General features: G+C 36.7%; 1 protein-coding gene across 5 annotated transcripts in view; it reads left to right on the top strand.

The window, feature by feature from the left end:
* Window positions 1-15,566, top strand: part of LOC121430748 (focal adhesion kinase 1-like) — a 139,549-nt gene that overhangs the window by 68,348 nt on the left and 55,635 nt on the right. The gene's annotated exons all lie outside the window — the stretch shown is intronic.

The following is a 15,566-nucleotide window of genomic DNA, read 5'->3' as shown; positions in this document are numbered from 1 at the left end:
GACGCGATAAATCAAGAGACCCCCCCCCGGAATGTGAACTTGGTGTGTTTGATAGTTAATGTTAAGATGTTGGATGTAGTGGAAGGGGGGGGGGAGGTGGGGATGCAAGGGTGTAATGGGAGACTGGATGGCAAGGGGAGGAGAAGGTTGAAGGGGGGAGGGGGTGAAAGAGATGGTTTATTTCCAATTCATCCAATTGCGAACTTGCCTACTTTCATTTTGATAGTCTAATGCCATTCCGTCCAATACCAGGCCTGCCAACTTCTCCGGATTTTCCGGAGTTTCTCCGTTTTTCAGAATTTATAGTGGCCCAAAAGCGGAGAACTCCGTTTCCTTTGTATTTCAGATGATTTTCTTTTTTCTTTGGGAAATGACGCACTTTCCGTCTGCCTACGGCTCTCTTTCTCTCTCTCTCTCTCTGAGTCCTCTCAATGTTACATTTACGTACGTACGCACGTGTGTCGGATCGTACGTGGAGTTCAGAGTTCAATGGATAAGAACGCGTGATGGGCCTGTGCTCCGTGTGTGCATCACTGATCAGTGGTGTGCATATACGAAGCGCAACAAGCCACGGCAAGCGCGCTATTTATCCGACAGCGATCGTGTGTATTGACATTGGACAGTTCTCCCGCGATCGCGAGGATTCATAGCGCGTGCAGTGCGAATGTAACTCTATGCATACGATGCAGCGCTTGCGTGCCTCCGCTAATATACTACTACCGTTCTGGAATACCGTGTGGGAAATGGATTGTTTCGCCAGCTGAGGGTTTAGAAACGGTAACATTTTAAACTAATATTTTGTCCTGATATTTTTATATGTGCTTTGTGCTTAGTGAGCTAAATGCTTTGGATTTTACAAGTCTGCCGTTTCAGTGCCGATTCTTGCAAACTTTTAGACCCCTGCTGTATTTTTTTTTAGTCTGTGAACTGTCATGACTGTGTGAATGATCCATGATGCCAAAAGCAAAAGGGCACACTCGAAAGTTTCGCGACGTTTACAAAGCTAAATTTCCCTGTATGACGTCATCTAGTACAAGGGGAGAACAATTTGCATTTTGTCGAATATGTAGATGTGACATTAAAGTTGCACATGGAGGAATAAGAGACCTTGATAACCATGTTTTAACAATTAAACATCTACAAAATGAAGAAGCTGAGAAGAAGGCAGCCCTAACTTCAAACAAAATAACTACCTTTTTCCCCTCTTCATCATCAGCAAACATTGCAACAATAAGTGCAGAAGTGAAATTTACTGACTTTTTAGTAGAGCAGTTCTGCTAAATTTTCATAGCAACAGTGACTGTGAAAGAGTATATTCCATCGTGGTAAAGAACAAAACTAAGCAGAGAGCAAGCCTGAGCACAAGAACATTAAGTTCTCTGATGGTACATAAATTGGCTATATGGAGAGTAGAAAGAAACTATGCCATACTTGTACTTACTCAAGAGAGGTAACACATGGTGCCAAAAAAGCCACTTATGAAAGGCTCCAGAGAAAGGACAAGGCATAAAAAGTTCAAGAAGGGCTCCAGAAGGCTTGTTTTTAAGGTGAAATTTCCTAAATGTCCTCCAGCTTCAAGGGGGCTCCGCCCCTTGGCACCCCCGCCGGGGCCTTGCCCCTGGACCCCACAAGGGGCCCTAAGGCGGGCCCCTCGACCCCCGCCATTGGGAGTTTGGCTTTCCGCGCGATTCGTGGACTCCTTTTTTCCATTTTCAATTGTTGGCAGGTCTGCAATACCCATTTAGTCCATATACCATTTGGTCTAATTGGACTAAGAGTTAAATTGTGCAAAATGAGTGAAAATAAAATGAATATTAGACCAACTGGTTATGAAACGAAATGGTCATAGATGAAATGGTGATTAGGCGAAGTGATAATTGGACCAAATGATTAATGCACCAAATAGTTGTTAGACAAAATGTTAATGGACGGAATGACATTAGACTAAATGAAAGTAGACCATGTGGTGAGTGGATGAGTCAGCAGTAGACTAATTGGCAATTTACCAAAGAGAGGGGAGGAGTGTAAAGGGGAGGAGGGGAGGGGATGAGCGGAGAGGGTAGAGGAAGGGGGCGGGGGAGAGGACAGGGGAAGGCAAGGGAAGAGAGGAGATGGTTGAGAGGAGAGGCGAGGATTGTTTATAGGAGGAGGTTTAGATGAGTTTGGTCCTTACCACTCAAGCACACAGGCACAATGTAGGCCTAATTTCCTACAAAATACAATTTCTAATGACTGCAAGAAACAAAAATGAAGAAATTATAAATCAATATATGTATAACGATTCATGATGCAACATAATAGCCTAGTAGTCTGCTGTGCAAACCCTTCACTCGAGTTATTAAAGGGTATGAATTGCAGCCTACCCATGCCTTGTTTTGTATATGCTAGTCTTTGCGTGGAGACACACTTGTTGATCAAAGTTTCAATCAGGGTCTGCCTGCTGACTAATAGCCTAGTATGGGGAAATAGAAGAGTTTTTTTGACCTGCAGCTTGGGGGGGGGCGGGAATACTGGAATTATAACATGATACCTAAGTGCCGCACCAACTCGAAAATAGGGGGCTCTGGAACTAAATCTTGGTCACAAAATTAGGGTCTCCAGAGCGCCTCTTGTATCGCGATTGCTAAAAATGCAATGCTCTGGAACGGACCACAACAAAATCAGGGGTTTCTGGAGCTCATTAGATCGTAGGCATGATTGGTAGCAGTTATGTATGCTACCATTCTCTTGATCCTCATACTGTTGTGTGTGCCTTATAACAGAATATTTATAAAATATTGGATGGCCTTGAGGTTAATACAAGGAAATATTTTGCAAAGCGAGTCCTATATTTCCTTGTATTGACCGAAAAATGGGACATCCAGTATTATGATTATTATTCATACAGAGAATTTTAGCAAATAATTTTTAACTTACCCTCCCGCCCTGAGACTCTGACTCTGCTGTACGGTACGGTGTCCTACTGCATTGTCAGTACTTGATCTTGGGATATGCTTTCAGTGCAGGTCTTGATCTATCCAAATTTTCCAATGTCTAGATAGTCACAAAATATTTCCACTAGATTAACTAGTCTAGGTCTAGACCAGAATTAGACTCGACTAGCCTATATCCGAGGCCGTAGGTCGGTACGGTACGTACGTACGCAGTTACTGTACGTACCGGTATAAACTAGCTGTTTGTGGCCATGCATGCGCGCATGCACTGATCTGATCGTCGTCTGCCCCCGAAAAAATACAACTGTTTTCATCAAACTTGACTGTAATGTTATTTCATGAAAGTGATATTTCTTAAAATTGTGTAAAAATGTATTCATCAGTCCATTATTTTATGAATTGTTTCTACATAACACAGAATTGGGAGAAAAATCAACATTTTACTTAATTCGTAATTGACCAATCACAGGCGTTATTACTTAGTATTTTGGGATATCTCTGTTTCCTTAACCAATCACAGTGCAGTTTACAAATTTCGGGGATTCCCTTCTAGTCGTCCAATATTTTCAATATTGTGTCACCTCGGAAAAAAATATTAGGCGAGTTCAACAAACTTTTTAAGTGGGTCGAGTGCATCAACAACATAACACTTGTATTTGGGCTCTAAAATTGTCTGTATGAATAATAATTTATGGTACATGAGGCTATATGATGTTAATTACTACATGTACAGTATAGTGCATTTATTATTATGCCTTTGGATCATAAATTCTATTTTCAATGCATCATGATTTCCATCCACTTCAGTCACATGGTTGAAATGTTATATGTTCCCATAACCTAGTTCTCTGTTTGTTTTGCAATTTTAGGTACTTGGCAGGTATTTATGTTATAGTGTTTCCATTTTGAAGGAAATTACCAGAATTTTGGGTAATGTGGATCATTTTAAGATAATTTTCGGTTTATGAAAAAATTCCAGGTTATCCGAAAATTACAATTAAATTATAACAATTAAATGTTGTAACTTTTGATATTCATGTTTTATTTAAGAATTGTTTACCTCGATACATGTATATAGCTCAAAATTTTCTGCTCGTGCTCTGTGCTCGCATTTCCTAATGTTTTTCTGTTTTGAAAGAGTGCTCGAGCAAAAAAATGTTAAATTCCTTGATTTTGGTCACTTGGACCAAATTTAGGCTCACTGTATTATTGCACAATTTTGGTTAAAAATCAAACTTTAAAATGTCTATGAATTTCAGGAAATTTGGGATTCAGTTTCGTGAAATTTGTTTTGGATCTGTAGAAACACTGATTTTTGTACTGAATTAGGAGTGTGAACATGGTTTTTACTCCAGGAAATATGGCTTATTTTGACAAGATAAGAGGTGACTATTATGATTGGATGACAAAAAGGACAGAAAACGGATTGTGTATGAAAGTTAAGATAAGATTTCTGCATATTTCATTATTGTTTTGTGTTCATTTTCAAAGTTTGGATTCTTTGTCGGATTCACTGTAAGTTGAAATGTTTCACCATAAAACAAACCAGGTATGTACAGTATAAGTGAGGGTGAAATCAAAATGTATATTAAAAATAGCTTCTTGCACTGATTCGTTTGTACATTTACATACAGATTCACAGACCTTATATTACTATTTTTTTTAAGTTACGACTCAGAAATGATCTAGCATTCATTTTCACCAGATTTTAGTCATTATATCAAATGTTCTTTGTCTCTTTGCCTGACATTACACCAAACCAAAAATATGGAATGCATTTACGGGGGTTTACTTTGCTTTACATATTCAAATAATATTTTTAGTCATAAGACCAGAGAAACACTCTCAACTATTCAGTAATGTACAATCCTATATGTCAAAATATGCTATGCAAATGACTTTACATGTATTGTATGTGTAGCAGACTTTCAAAAATGTGGAGGAAATTGCGATGCGATACCAGGAAAATTATTCCCTGATTTAAATGATAAATTGAATGTTGGAATGTGTAATCAAGAGAGAGCTAATTCAAAAGGAAGATGAATCGTGGAGGACACTTTGTAAATATTTCTGTATAGAGAGGAAGTCATTGAACCAAGAATGATAGCAATAGAAACTAACTTTTATAATCAAATGCTGTATGCAGCAGTATCCTGAATGAATGTAAAGTAATTGTTCCAAACTGTTGTTATGAACAGTCATCTGTGAAAAGTTTATTTACTTGTGACACAATTATTTTATGATAGCTTCATGTAGTTTCAATACCGCTCTGATGAAATGTAACAGTAGATATCTAAAGACAGGATCAAATTTTATGAATTATTGCGAAGTAATGATGTTTGGTGGTAGTGATGATGATGTTGATGCTGATGATGAGGATGATGATGAGCATTTATGATGACGATGATGATATCATACATTATCCGTACATGTACAGTATGCACCCTATCGTGCAATGTTTCTACAAAATTGAAGCATACTATTTCCTCTATGACTAGACTATACTTCCAGTTATGGTTACGATCTCAAAAGGTGGTTTCAGACCGCCTCGAAGTTCGCCAGTTCCAGGTATTCTCTGATCGGGAAATTTACCCCGATCAGAAAATACCAGGTATTTTGGTAATGTGAAAGCAAACTACGCGTAATCTCCCCGAAAGAAAATACCCGCTAAATAGTAGGTACTTGGCGAAATTACGAGAACTTTCGTGGGGATTTTTCCAAGGTCGCAGGTATTTTGGCGATGTGAAAGCAATTTACGGGAACTTTTATCCCAGCGTGTCGTTGGGCGCGGCGGCGTGGGTGGCTGCTGGGCTAGAGATTTTGAATCTCCCGCCTTGCCTGCTTATCAGACCACACTGCGCATGCTCGTAACTTCGGGAACTTATCCCGAAGGATGTGTTTCGGGGCGGTGTGAATGCAGGAATAATTAACGGGTATTTATTAGCCTTAAAAAGTTCTCGTAATTTAACGGGGATTCTTGTGATCGAGGCGGTTTGAAACCGCCTAAAATGACTTGACAGAATGTGATATAATGACCACCCAAGTGCCTGTTTGTATGAATAAAAAATATGTGCCAAAGGATTCTGGAAGAAATTGTGTAATTGCTGAGAAATAAGCAAAATAAGCGCGGATTCGGTCACTTCCGTCGGGTCTTTATTCCAGCAATATTAATACACTGTCCCATGTGTGCCTAACTGGACGTTGTGGCGTGCGCCTGTAATCCAAGCTGTGGGGAAGTTACAAATTGATGGAGAGGTTCAAGCCCCGGGTTCGAGCCCTGGTCACGTCTTTCGGATGGTGACGTTAAAGGTCGGTCCCAGACGTAAATAATCATATCTGATTGATACACGTCTGACAAAACTCAAACACACACACACACCTATCTGTGTTGGTGATCTTCAGTGTGAACATTTTTCAGCGTAGATTTCAAGATTTCACAAATTTCAGCTTATGTAACTGTACCAGATCTAGATCCTCGATGATATTCTGACAATTAAGCCTGGTGTTACAGACTTTCTTTCATGAAATCAGTGTTTACTGCAACTACTCGAATTTCTCTTTAATATATTTCCACATATTTATGGCATGTTTCTTTTATTTTTATCGAACAAGTGAAGCTTAATGTTTAATATTCACTTTAAGAAACATTTTCAAGTAATAGACTCATTAGACTGGTAAATTTTACAATTTAACTATCAATATTAATAGAACCCTAAGTTTTGGAAGCACATATATGGATGCGAAATATGGGCTGATATTAGTAATGGGATTATACAGGGAAATAAAGTTTGTAGATAATGAAATATTTTACTGGTAGCATTTTTACACAGAAGCCACAGGATATCTGCTATGTTGACACTTTTAAAGCCCTTTTGAACAATGCAATGAACAAACTATTGCCCTGTTATTGTTTGATAATTTACCTATACCCGGAAATCCAATGTATTCCATGGCGGATATGCCATGTATCAGGTAGCAGAAAGTCACAATGCCTGATATCAGCATGAAATTATGATTACTTGAGGTGAAATTTGCTGGTATTGTTATGATCAGGGCCGCCTCGTTGATACTGGGTAACTCTGGTGGTATCACCGGCTTGTTTAATGTTCAGAGTGGTGGTTAATATCCCTGTTGTGTTGTAGATTACATTCTACTCAAGTTTTGTGGAGACCATATAGAGGTCAAATCTTTAAGATATATGCTGAGTGTGTTATAAGACAAGAGGATGGATAATTTTTGTCAGGATTTATCACTTTTCGACAGCTTCGAACTCCTCAAGTGATGGATATTTACTTGTAAATTATTAAGATATTATGAAAATCGTTTGGTTTACTAGTATTTAGCTCGGGATATTAGCATCTTGCTGAGGATTATTGCTTCTCAACTTTTTGTGTGATCTTATCGTCTGGTGGAGACTTTTACTTTTTGTTGAATGCATTTTCATATTTTCATCACCAAAGATCGTTTGCTGCGTACCGTATACTTATAATATCACTATTATTCCATCTGTCTGTACCTGTGTATATAATATAGTGTTTATCTGTATGAAGGAGGATCTCGTTATTAGCATTCAGTTGGAAAATGCACAATTCAAGATTTTTGTTGGAGTATGAACCCTTAGATCACAAAGAAAATATTTTGTCTTGCACATGGAAAAGTTGATCTTCAGTCAGAAATAATGCTCTTAGCTGCTTGTTCTTCATTGAAAATGCTAAGTATGTTTTTTTCTCATCTTTGTGTATGTTTCTCGTGACTTATATACAATTTCTTTTAGTTGACTACCTTAAATTAAGTTTTAAAAATTTCATGTCTTTATTTACATTGTAAAATACTTTTCTTGTTTTTTTTTATTTTTGTATTTTAAGTTGATCACCAGAAAGATAGTTTCAATTATTTCTTGTTTTCACATATGTTGTAAAATAAGTTTTTCTCATTTTTAAAAAATAAATTTATTTATTTTAGTTCATCGCTGGAACTAGATAGTTTTACCAATACTAATCTATGTTGAAGATAATGTCTTCAACTCAACTGAACAGTTTTATTTCAGATAGCTCCGATTCCTTGAAGTATGCAGTATTAGAGCATTCATGTGTTTGGGGTTTCATTTTCATATTTACACTGTACCAAAACAAACAAAATGTTTATAATTTATATGTGTACAGAGAATCCTTGTGGAAACATTAAACAAAATTCATGTCCATGGAAATAAAAGAAAAAGGAGAAAGGAAAAGAAAAGAAAAGGGGTAAGATGTGATATTGGCTGAATATTATGTTAAAATCTTAACACAATATCAGATTTTCATTCCAAAAAGGTGAAAATTTTGATTGCTCGTTTCGCTTCCTAAGAAGGTTTCTGAAATTTTGCTTCACAAGCCATTATGGGGGGAGGGGGCATCAAATGTATTGCTGTACACCATGCGTGGCCAAATTATTTCCAAACACCCCCCTAAACGAGTTTTTCTCTGTTTGCAAAACAACCCCCTAAACAAGTTAAAAACATACCCTAAATATGTTTAACCCTGCGATTGACCATTGACCAGTCTTTCAAAACTACCCCTCTTTTTGAAAATCAGTGTTTTTGATACCCTTAACGAGTGGACGCGCGGCCCACGTCCAAAACTGAAAAAAGCCACCCCTTTAAAAGCGTTTTTTGGGTAGCGCTTGTGTACAGCAATAATATTTGACTGCCCCCCGAACCCGGGTTGTGCCCCCTCCCCTCCCCCACCCCGGTTGTGCCCCCTCAATTTATTGGCCTTTTGTGCCACTTTTCGTAGGTGAGGTACATTTATATTGTAATGGGCATTTTTAATTATCATAATTTTGAAGTATAGTGCGATTTATGTGAAGTAGTTGCAATGCACCTTATTTCATGTCAGTGACCTATTGTTATTGGAATGTTCATTGATCGAAATCAAATATTGTTGTTTGTGCAAATCGTGTGTCCATTTAATTTCGCCACAACAAATAAACTGTAGTCCCACGTAGGGTATTATACAGGACAGGATGTTTGTTGGCCACTGCTTTTGTATGCCCTATATAATCACACCCACGTACAAAACCCAAATGTTTTGGTTCAGTCACCATAACTTTGCCTAGCCCTAGTAAGGCTAGTCTGCATGCATAGACCTTTGGGCCTGTATTCTGAACTAGGGTTTTAAATTAAACCCTGGTTTTAAGTTGTGGTTTAACTATGGATAGCCAATTGGGGCACAAATCCCAAACAGTACAAATCCACTTTATTAATACCATGGTCACATTTGTTCTACGGCGGCCGTACGGCGAGTAGAAACGGCCGTTTTAACACTTTTTTGTACCAGCTACATATAGGTGGTTTGAATAAAAATGAATAAAACGACTGTTTTCGACTCGCCGTACGGCCGCTGTAGAAGAAATGTGACCATGGTATAACTAATTTGACACTCCAATTGTTCATAATTGTCTGGATATGATAACTGAAGTATTTTTATTCATTATGAAATAAAAAGAAAATTAAATAGTAAACATGAGAAATATAAATTATGAACAGAATTTTTGAAATTTTGGCTCACCATAATTTTAGCATAGAATTGGACAGTGGTGTAAGTTAAACCTGACTTCAGAATATGGGTCTTGGTGTTCACATAGTGCATAATGCAGAGTCTGAAGTAGCAAGACTAGATTCACTCATGTACTGTGACTACTTCAACCCATACAGACAGGGAATTAAGTCTAGTCTTCAACCTAGACCTGGTATGATTTGTTAAAGTTTCAAATCTTAGTCTGTTTTGTAGACTATAATAAGGTCTTGGTCACTGCTTGTTGTTTTGGGCTTGAAGACTTCTTCAAATTAGCAACCGCTGGTCATTGGTTCTTCAATGTCCTTTGAAAAGCAGTCTTTGTAGCTGAAATATTTTTTAAATGAATGAGTTGTATTAAAAGTAACTAAGGTTTGAAAAACTTAATCAGTACGGTAGTCCATTTCTGCCCCTCTTTTGGACCAAATTTAGGACCCCCTCTTCTGCTTGTCATTTTTCTCTTGTGGAATTATTTTTATCTGTTTTCCCTCATTGTGAGGTCATTCACATGGGAACCGACAAGTTCTGTGTTATCCGACAGTTACCATAGTAACAATGGTTCTCAGGCAATCGAATTCTGGGAAAGTTGTCAGATCCAACAACTTGTCGGACGAAAATGCTAATGAAATGCGGCCCTTATTTTGTCTACAAACCTTACCTATAATGTAGGTCCATGTGTGTATCTTTTTGTTATGTGTGGGTGGGGAGGGGTAGTTCCTCTTAAAACTTAGATTTCATCACTTTTACAACACAATTATTGATTCTTCCTCTTTCCGGAATACCCCCAATACAGAACAACAAGCCATGCCTGAAACCCAAACCACTACCTTGTTTATTTGCTTTGTTTTATAGCAGAGTCAGAAAAAATTGTTTTCCAGCAATGAATTTATACTAAAAAAGCTTTTCAAATGATTTTGTATCAGTTTCTGTTTCTTGTACTGGAAATGCTCTGTTATTTTTTTGATACAATTTAGGATTAATGAACAGACTGAGACCATGGCTAAAGGTAATTCATAGTTTCACCAGCAATATTGGATACCTGAAAAGTGTTTATATTGAATTGGAATTTTCTGATTGGGGGTAGAGAAAATTGACATTTTAACTTTTGCGTTCCTATTTGTTAAAAAAAATTGAAATTTGTAGAGGAAATTTAAGAATGTTTCCTATTTCTAGAAACTTGTTATGAGTTTGTTCCTGTTGCTTTGATTTTTCTCTATTGATTCAAATCAACATTCTTATTGGATGGACTTGACCTTTAAGTAATTAATTGGAAGTGTGGACATCTTATGGTAAAGTGGTTTGATTGTTATAATAGGGAGGGTTGTGTGTTCAAATCTCAGATCACTGTGGCATTGTGTCCTTTAGTAGTCAACAATCTTCACTTTGCCATTCTATTATTAAGTTGGAAGTGTGCGGTGAGTGTAGACATCTCACGGAGATGTGGTTTGGTTGTTATAAGACAGAGGGTCGTGTGTTCAAATCTCACTGTGGCATTGTGCCCTTAAGCAGTCAACAATGTACATCTTATGGTGAAGTGCTTTCATTTTATCAGAGTTAATGGTGTCTGTTATCAAGTCATGACGTACGCTTGCCGTTCCATAACTGGCATTAGCCTAAGCACATGTAAATGTGCATTTGAGGACACATTAAAGGATGCAGTGGTTCGATTCTTATAATTAGAGGGACCTTGGTTCAAAACCCAATGTCAGAGCTACCAAGTCTCGCGCATTATGCGTGAGACTCAAGCATTTTGGACTCTTGTTCATCCCCTCAAATCTCTGTCTCACGCAACTATCACAGCCTATCCCCATATATATTGTACACAATGTCTGTGATCTCACTCAGATTCACAGAAAATCTCACGCATAGCTTGTCTTTGAACTTGGCATCTCTGCAATGTTGAACTAGCATCCTTTTGCAAGGATTCAGTACAACTCTTCGCTACCCTCTACAGGTGTATTGAAAGGATAAGATATTTAGGGCCCAGAATTCATATTTGAATTTATTGAAGGAATTCCACCCCAACAAACAGTTGACCTGATTACAGAGAAAAATAGAAAATGCGAAACACTGATTATTTCATCATTTGCAAACAGGATGTGCATATAACTGTTTGTAAAAAAATAAACTTTATAATGGCATAACTTTCTTACATGTATTTTACATCCGATTTTGATGACATTTTCAGTGTTATCCTAGTTTGATTTTTCTCTTGTTTTTCAAATCAACATTTTTCTAGGGTGGACTTGACTTTTAACAGACTGGTTGGCGACCCATCACCGGGATGGGGGTGGTATTTACCTATAAAACAACTTATTAAAGCTTTAAGTGGTATTTAAAATAATGATAATCATTAGCCATTAATTATTTTTTGAATTACTGCAGCTTAGTTTCAGTGTGTTTCACAAAAGCTCATTAATCACCCTTTTTATTGCAGCCTATTTTGTCAAGCCTGGATTAATATCCCATCGAATTATGACCAATCATTAACAAATACTCAATCAATAGCAATCACAACCTTCTCATACATACACATGTATTCTTATAGAGGAAACCAGTTTCAACCCAAATTAAAGCCCTTGTAAAATAATCAGTCACAGTGTTAATTTGAAGATACAGATGAATAAATATCTGACATTTTCAGTCATCGGTTTCTGATATATTTTTGTTTCAATTGGTAAAGTTTCTGTTTTGTAGACCTTGGCTTGGGAATATCAATTAAATGGTGTGTGTTATAAGGGCAAATTATACATTTCTAATGAAGTTTTAGCATGACCAGGATTTGTTTCCAATGATACAAAAATCGCTATTAGCAAACAAAAGATAGTGATATTCCAAAAGTTATGTAACATTGTCAAAGTCTTGGCATCCCTTGCCTCCCCTCAAAAGTTGGTCACATTTCCAGGTTAGACATTGTACATTTTTTTTGTGGGGTTTATGCTTGAAATCCTGAAGCTGTTATAATTATGTTTTAATTCAGTGGATGCATTTTTATTTTGTTGTCGGAGATATAAAAATTCTTTTTGTCCAAGTTCATAACCCTCTTCGTATTGAATATGAAATGGGTGAATGACAGACTCTGTATAACTCTCCCCCTTTTACGCTAGGTTAAAGAGAAATTCCAGTAGTTTCAGTAAACACTGATTTCATGAGAAAGTCTGTAAAACAGGGCTTAATTGTCAGTATATCATCGAGGATCTAGACCTGGTACAGTTACATTAACTGAACTTTGTGAATCTTGAAATCTACGCTGAAAAATGTTTACACCGAAGATCCCCAACACAGATAAGCGCACGTGGGACAATGTATAATTATTGCTTAGAGTGTCGGGCCCGACGCTCTACCCGAATCCTGTGCTTATTTGCTGATTTCTCAGCAATTACACAATTTCTTCCAGAATCCTTTGGCACATGCGTTTTATTTATACAAACAGACACTTTGGTGGTCATTTCATTGGATTCTGTACGAGCTCATTTTGATATCGTTACCAAAACTAGCATTTACCTTTAAGGCATATTGCATGTTGGCCTATACAATGAAATAGGTGTGATCCCATTTTCCCTGAAGCAGATCAAGTAAAAACCATAAACAGATTTATTTCATTAATGACTCCATTAAAATATTATTGTCTCTTTTGAGGAAGTACTTATCTTGCACTTTTAGCTTCGTAGAAACTATCCGGACTTGGATAATACTGGACTCACAATATATTCTATTTCCTGAGCATGCAAGTAAAATCTACATGTTCATTGATTGATCTCATTCATAATTGTGATCATATTTGTTTTGTGTTGCAGTGGGAGGAATGCATGCTTCCTTCATGTGGATGCTGTATGGCAAAGTCTGCCTTAATCTTTTATATCGCAATTTGACTTTTAATATCGAATGGTTTCTCTCTCTCTATATAAAAAATTGGTTTCTAGTGCTGTCTGAGAGTGAGAACGAAAGCGAAGATAAAGTTTTAATAGAATCTGACTTGAAAGTTGATCCTCTATTTTCAGTCAACTGAATCTGGTGCACTTTTGTACATGTACCTCACATTTAAGTGGACACTGGATAAGTACACTGTAGTTTCGAAATCTGTTTTGTTTCGTGAGCACACTTGATGCAAAATCTTGAGCACTCTGGATGTATATATCTCGGTCTGATTCTTTCATTCTGCGTGGCAAACAGTGTTGACTTGTGTACATAACCCATGACATACAAGGAGAATTGTACATATTTACCTACATGCATGTCTTTCTTAAAATGTGACCGGCCTTGAAACTTGAACTTGCTTTTTTCTCTTCATGAACAAATCTAAAATTTGTGAGCTTGTCATATTCAACAACGTTTACGTTCCATGTATGCTGTAGTTAGAAAATCATCATTTCCAGACTATGCGGTTGTTCGTAAGCCGAAGAAGAGTAAGTTACAATGTCATGGTTTTTTCCAGATGGACCCAGTAAAACTTGTTTTTAGGGGTCAGATGGATCGGGGTTCATTACATTATCTTGTAGATACTTGCTAAATATTAATCTTCTGATGTTCAGAGTGTTTTTTTTGGTAGTTCTTGGAGCGAATCTGAAAAAAAAAATTTGCCCCAAAACATTCAAATTTTAGGGGCAGTTTCGGCTCTGAGGAAGGTGAAATCGTCCCTCACCATTGCGTATATCCAGTGCTTGTGTACAAAACAGTGTGTTTACATCTTTGTTTTGTTTTTTTCTCCCAAACTCTTGTAATGAAGAGATGCAACATGTTATCTATTCATGTACTCATGAATCTCTGGAAATTATCTAATTTCATTCATGTTTTATAAAGGTCAATAATGTCCAAGTAGGCCTACATACAGTATATTAATGTTCATAATAATTTCTACCTTTTATTGCTGTTGATTGATGATCTTGTTCCATGTTCAATTATAGTATTGTTGGTAGACAATTTAAAATGGATATTATCATATATAATATAGAGTTTATGCAAATGTTACGTTAAAATGATACCAGTACAACAGTTTGTTGGAACTTGGAATGTATTTTGAAAATATATTTTAGATGGTAAATTGCCAATTCGTCTACAGCCAACTCCTCCACTCATCACATGGTCTACTTTCATTTAGTCTAAGGCCATTCCGTCCATCAACATTTCGTCTAACAACCATTTGGTCCAACCTTCACTTCATCTAATCACCATTTGGTCTATGACCATTTCGTCTCATAGCCAGTTGGTCTAATATTAATTTCATTTTCATTCATTTTGCACAATTTATAGTCCAATTAGTCCAAATGGTATATGGACTAAATGGCTATTGGAACAACTGGTTATTAGACGGAATGGCATTAGACTAAATGAAAGTAAACCATGTGGTAAGTAGATGAACTGATGGTAGACCAAATGATAGTAGACGAGTTGGCAATTGGACAATTTAGCATTAGACAAATTGGAAATAAACCGTTTGGATTATCTTCAATGATAAATGTGAAATGAATGAAATTTGTTTCATTAATTCACAGACAGAGTTCATGACAAAATACATGTTTGTGTATTTTGGAAATTTACAAGCATCTATTTCATTTATATATGCTACTAGCACTACTTGATGTTCAGTATTATTTATTTTTGTACATGTGTACATTTTAAGGTTTGGAAACATACTTGTATGTCGTTGTTCATTCTTCATTGCTTTTTGTATAATAGTTTGCATTGTCAATTTGTTTTATTGAATGTCTGCCTCCCCATTCGCTTATTTTATTTTTGTGTTTTCTTGTATAAAGAAATGTACTGGATTTCTGTATTATGTTTATCCTACAATCCTATTATTTTCTTTGAACAGATTTGCTGTATGTAACATACTGTTATGGGAAAATAGTGAAATTATTCAGTATCATTCCTGAACCTCCATTTAACTTAGCAATCAAGAAGTTACAAATAGTCTTAGTGGTTTGATAAAGAAATACGTTGAAGGGGGGTTACGATGATAAATTGCCAAATTATCTACTGCCAACTCGTCCATTCGTAACCAGTTGGTCTAATATCCATCTCAATTTCATTCATTTTGTACAATGAACACTTAGTTCAATTAGACCAAATGGTATATGGA

The sequence above is a fragment of the Lytechinus variegatus genome, chromosome 17, assembly GCF_018143015.1.
Source record: "Lytechinus variegatus isolate NC3 chromosome 17, Lvar_3.0, whole genome shotgun sequence".
Classification (NCBI taxonomy): domain Eukaryota; kingdom Metazoa; phylum Echinodermata; class Echinoidea; order Temnopleuroida; family Toxopneustidae; genus Lytechinus; species Lytechinus variegatus.
The sequence above is the reverse complement of the archived record's forward strand: the minus strand, read 5'-3'. Positions and strand labels throughout refer to the sequence as shown.